A 6029-nucleotide genomic window follows, 5' to 3' on the forward strand; every position below is an offset into this window, starting at 1 on the left:
TGCCCTTGACCACATCTCTCGCGTTTCCCACACCTCAGCCCTTACACCACCTCTCTGCAATAACAACAAAGACAAATCTCCTTGTTCTCATGTATCACCCCATCAGCCTAGAGATTCAACGCATCTTTCTCCACCACTTCCACAACCTGCAATCTGACCCCACTACCAAGGATATATTTCCCTCCCCACCCTTATCTGCCTTCCAGAGGGACTGCTCTCACCGCAACTCCCTTGTCTGCTCTATACTCCCCACTAGCCCCACCACCCCCTGGCACTTTTCCCTGCAACCGCAGGAGGTGCTACACCTGCCCCTACACCTCTCTCCTCACCTCCATCCCAGGCACCAAGAAAACCTTTCACATTGAACAGATGTTCACCTGCACTTCTATTAAGGTGGCATATTGCATCCAATTTGGCCTCTTCTACATCGGGGAAACCGCTTTGTGCAGCACCCACGCTCGGTTCACGACAAACGACTACACCTCCCAGTCACGAACCACTTCAACTCCCCTTCCTTGGGCAACATGTCCATCCTGGGCCTCCTCCAGTGTCACAACGATGCCATCCAAAGGCTGGAGGAACAGCACCTCATATTCCACTTGGGAACCCTGCAGCCCAATGGTCTCAACGTGGACTTTACTAGCTTGAAAATCTTCCCACCACCGACCTCATCCCAAGACCAGCCCATCTCATCCCCCGCCTCCTTGACGTGTCCATCTTTTCTCCCACTTATCCGCTCTTCCCACCTCACTACCAACCCCCACCCCCACTTCCTACCTATTGGCCTCATCCCCACCTCCTTGACTTGTCAGTCTTCCCTCCCACCTACCCGCCCCCTCCCTCCTCACTGACCAACCCCCATTCCAACACGCTAGCTACACACCTTTACTGGCTTCACCCCTGCCTCTTTGGCCTGTCCGTCTTCTCTCCACCTATTTGCTCCTCTATCCACCTTCTATTATTGGCTCCCCGTCTCTCCCTATTTATTGCCGACCCTCCTTCCTCTCCCGCATTTCTGAAGAAGGGTCCAGACCCAAAACGTCAGCTTTCCTGCTCCTGATGCTGCCTGCCTGCTGTGTTCATCCAGCTCCAAACTTTGTTATCTCAGACTCCAGCACTGGTAGTTTCTACTATCATTAAGGACGGAGTTGTGTTGTATGGTCTTTTACCCTGTATTGTGTGAAATAGTTCTAGTAGTGTAATGGCTATCATTTTTCATTCAAAACCAGGGGTGAACAAAAGTTCAATGGCTCACTTTCATTATGAACTGTTAATGGAGCACAGCACCATATCTCACGTTATATCATTACAAGTCACATCTTTCTCAAATTTAAATTATAAAATTTCTTATCTCTAGATAAATTTAAGTTCTCAAAAGTTGTTTAATCAGCTAGCCAACTAAAACTATAGGAGCAAATTACTGCAGACACTGGAAACCTGTACTGAAAATTGACAGTCAGACAACATCCTTGGAGAGACAGCAAGCTAACATTTCAACTGAAGATGGCACTTCAGAAGTGGCATGAATTGTGGAGATGCAGCATTTATGTAATGATAGAGTCCGGGGGAGGACTGCTGAGGGATAAAGGGTGTTGATAGTGCAGATTAAATTATTGAAATGTGAGAATGGCAGAACAATGGTGCAACTGATTGCCAAACTGGAAAGGACAGAGTCCCACTGGAGGTTGGGGCAGGGGATAAAGAAGACAATATAAGCAACAGAGTGCAACAAGTAAAGCTAAAAGATAGATAAGGAACGGGATTCCAATCACTTACTCTGTGCTATCAACACCCTTTCTCCCCCAGCAATCCACTCCTACCAGCTATTGCATAAGTGCTGCCTCCTCCACACTACACATCAGCTCTGAAGTAGTCATTGGACTTGAAACATTAGATTTCTTTCTCTCCATGTATGCTGCCTGAACTGCAATGATTTCCAGCATTTTCTGTTTTCAAGTAAAATGATACCTGGAAATTACCAACATCTTCACTATCGTACAATGGCTGCTCGATGAAAAAGGGCAACAAAATATCGCAATTACCTGAATAAGTGCACACATAAAAGTGTTTTGGCACAAGCAATGCCTACCCTTATCACCACCACTGCCAGCCCTACAGTGAACTTTCCTCCCGTAGGGTTTCTAATAATATTCAGAGAGGAAAAATAGGCATTTTGACACTAAGTGGTATTTTTTAAAATCAATGCAGCATTGAATAACTTCATTTTCTGTACGGCAATTGACTGATAACAGATTAGGGCAAGATACCCAAGTTTATAATCCCACTACTGTTTGTGAATCCCAATTTTAATTCCCAACTGCATACTAGTCACAGGGTTATTACCTCAAGTGTTCATACGAGACATACTGAGCATATTACCACCAATATTGCCTGGGGAATAAAATTCTAGGTTTAGTCACATGTGCTAACACCCATCTTCTAAAACAACTCATTGCATTTGTTGCTCTCACCACTACCCACCCCAACTCTAAAAAGGTTCAAAGAGCTTGTGGAGATAAAACCAATTGCCAGGCATTTGCTCACAGCTCAAATTTCACAGCATAAATGTCTCAAAAGATCATAATTATGCTGAACAGAAACCCTAGTGACAACAATGATCCCAAGTGGCTCAGCTGTACAGCAAGACAGCAGGAAAATTGGGAAAGCAACAGCAACTGCAAATTCTGTATTTAGGAGAAGTAAAGACATTTCTGCAGCAGCCAAAAATTCAGGATGGTATGTTGGTTCACTGATACCAGGGTAAAGGACTTCTTAGCTAGAGACAAAAAAAACTGCAGATGCTAGGATCCAAGGTAGATAAACAAGAGACAAATATCACAGCAGGCCAGACAGCAACTGGAGGAAAGGAGCAGTTCATGTTTTGGGTATTCCCCTTTTTAGGACATAGAAAGGCTGCTGTACACTAAAGGCGAGGAAGAAGTGGTGGGGTGGTGAACAGGAGCGCTTAAGGTAACCACAGCTTAGACAGAAGGAAGTTTGGGATCCTGCAGACAGATTTTAAGCAGCTGGCAGTGTATTCTATGTTTATTTACAACATTACTAAAGTCTGAATGACCCCTAGTATCACATGCTAGGAAGCAGAAAAGTAGGATGACAGAGTAAATCAATACATGTTTTCAGACATCATGCAACAGGGAGGGCTTTTTGATTCTTGGGACATTACAGCCATTTCAAGGCATGGTGAAGCCAGTTCAAGACAGGGTTTAAACTAACTTAATGGGGGGGGGGGAGGGTGGTGGTGGAAACAAGGGTGTAACATTGAGCAAAGCCAGGTGTACAATGAATTGGAAGAAACAAATAGAACATAGAACATAGAACAATACAGCGCAGAACAGGCCCTTTGGCCCTCGATGTTGTAAGTCATGTTAAGATATTATAAGAAAGGGAAATGCAAAATGATCTGGATTAGATTTACAGTGCATGAATACAGAGTGCAGTGACTAAGGCTGCTGAGTTGCAACCATGGGTACTCAGCTGGGAATATGTTGTGGCAATAATGCAATCCTGGTTCAAAAAAAAGACTGAAGACTATCAAATATACCCAAACAAAATGTTCAACAAAGATTGGGTGACAGAGCTATAACAGTTGTTTCTGAAGAGCTGATTCAGGTACAGTTGAGTTACATTCCCAAGAGGGAGAAAGATAGGACAAACAAAGCCAGAGGTCCCCATATGACAAGTGGGAGAGATAGTAAAGCAACACAGAAAAGAAAGGTTGCATTCAACAGACACCAAGTCAATAGGGTTCTAGACAGTGAATAGGGAGAAACTGCTCCCACTAGCAGGTGGCTGAAGGATACCAATTTGAGGTAAATGGCAAAAGAATTAAAGACTACACAAGGGGAAAAAATTTTACACACCAAACGATCAAAATCTGCCATTAACATGGAGGAACCAGTTTCAAATGGTAGCCTTCAAACAAAATGGGAATATTTCCACACTTTTGGTGAAAAGGCAGGGGAATGGGATTTGCTCTGAGAGCCAGTACATCTACTAAATGACCCCCTCTGTGCACATAACCATTCCTATGAATCTATAGGGAACATGGCAGTCACAATTTTCAAAAATATTCTTTTTCATTAACTTTCACAGTTAACACTATTATTTCTATACCATCGCAGGTACAACTTTCAGTTTATATTGCAACATAGTTCATGTTTTGCAAACAAACTAATCCACCTTCTGTTTCAAAACATTTACAACTGGACATCAGGTCTACAAATCCTAACAAATCTAGCAGAGCACATTTGCACATGGATCTTGGAAAAAGAACATAAAACTTATCACAAAAGACATGCAACTTACATGCATGCCAACACCACAAGTTTAGAATTGATATTTACATGTAATACTCATTCATGCCATGCTCATTTTATGTAAGCTATTCAGTTAACAAACATATACTTGAGATAACACAGCGTACAGCTGGATGAACACAGCAGGTCAAGCAGCATCAGAGCAGCAGCAGGGGTGTCTTTTCCATGTTCCTCTGATGCTGCCTGGCCTACTGTGTTCATCCAGCTCTACACCGTGTTATCTCAGATTCTCCTGGATTGGCAGTTCCTGCTATCTCTGCAACATATTATATATACACACTTGGGACGTCCATTTCTCAGTTTAATCGTTATCTTTATTCAAAGTCTTCAAGCCACCATACCATCACAATCTCTCTTCTACCCACCTACTTGTTTTTGATTTGAATTTCAGCAGGGGTCAAAGAGTGAAACAATGTCTGACTGCCAACAGCTTCAGCAATAACCAGGAAAGAAAACAACAATTCAGGGTATAACAACTTTGGCTTATGGAAATGATAATGGTATAAAGACCTGGATGATTCTTTTTGCTCACCCTGCGCCGGGAGCATGACGACCAACTACACCAGTTACCTCCAGAGAAGTTAAACAACAAAAGGCTTAATTGGGAAACTTCCATGATTAAAAACATGTTTGAAAAACAAAGTGATTGCTAAAACTTGAAAAAAAACCGTTTCGAGTTTTAGGTGTAGACCCATCGCCCAAAATCTTAACATCTGAGACGCTGAGGGAAACTTATCCTTTTGATAATGGACATAATCTCAATGGACTAGCCAGGCCATGTTGTAAACCAGCATTTTCTGTTTGGAACTAATCTGCATTTTCTGGTTTTGCCCCAGATTCCCGTTTAACATAGCACCTCCTGTGGAGAGGACAGCAAGAAGGGAGGGAGACACCCATCAGCAACCCCCCCACTTTGTCCGTTAAATAAGACGCTGATGATTAAAGCCATAATGAGGGGTGTACAAATTAAAAGCACCCCCCACCCCAGGCCCCCACAGTTACTGACACTGACTCGGAGTGACCCTGTCTGGGCCTGACCCTCCGCCGCCCCAACACCAACCGGGTGCACACAACTCGAAAGGCCGCTCTCGGCCGTTACTCACCGGCAAGGGGGCCAGCTGACCACTCACTCCGGTAGCAAACTACTCACTCGGCCAAAGGATAAAGATTTTGGGGGATAACTGGTAGGCGGGAATTTGAAGTCGGGGAAGGAATAGCTTCACTGAAGCGCAAAAGAAAATAAATGGGGGAAGCAGAGAGAGGAAAAAAAAACTCAAACACAACCTAACCTGGTGAAAGACACGCGCCCTATTGCCTTTTCCTACTGGTTGTTCCAAGTGATTGACCGACAGCGAGATCTGCCGATTGGATAAGCGCCACGTCAATCCATCCCAGAGTAACCGCCCTCAGCGGAGGTGCTTCCGCTTATCAGGCTTGGTTGCAAAGCGCAGAGCCTACGTGAGAAAAGCGGTCCCAGCGCAGCTGACATACCATTCCGCGCTGCGAAAGTAGCACCGCAATTTTGCCCTCAAGGTGTGCTCAAACGCCTGCAAAAACCTCGAGCGAGGAACCCTTGTTTTAACTAGGGAATTTCCATAGTTTCCTTGTTTGTGTTCCTGGAAAATGCGTCCTCGTTGTCACATTTGGCAAAGGAGCAGCCCTTGCACTGTGGCAAAATATTATTTCGCCAAG

The 6029-nt window shown here is 44.3% G+C and overlaps 1 protein-coding gene across 2 annotated transcripts in view; it reads right to left on the reverse strand.

The window, feature by feature from the left end:
• The window catches only part of kdm4b (lysine (K)-specific demethylase 4B), a 453216-nt gene extending 447582 nt beyond the window's left edge, over positions 1-5634 (reverse strand). For both annotated transcript variants that reach the window (XM_048559767.2, XM_059638448.1), the window contains exon 1: positions 5441-5634. The gene's annotated coding sequence lies outside the window, so the exon portion shown is untranslated. The remainder of the gene's footprint in view (positions 1-5440) is intronic.
• Positions 5635-6029: the final 395 nt, after the last annotated feature.

This window comes from Stegostoma tigrinum, chromosome 30, assembly GCF_030684315.1.
Source record: "Stegostoma tigrinum isolate sSteTig4 chromosome 30, sSteTig4.hap1, whole genome shotgun sequence".
Lineage (NCBI taxonomy): Eukaryota > Metazoa > Chordata > Chondrichthyes > Orectolobiformes > Stegostomatidae > Stegostoma > Stegostoma tigrinum.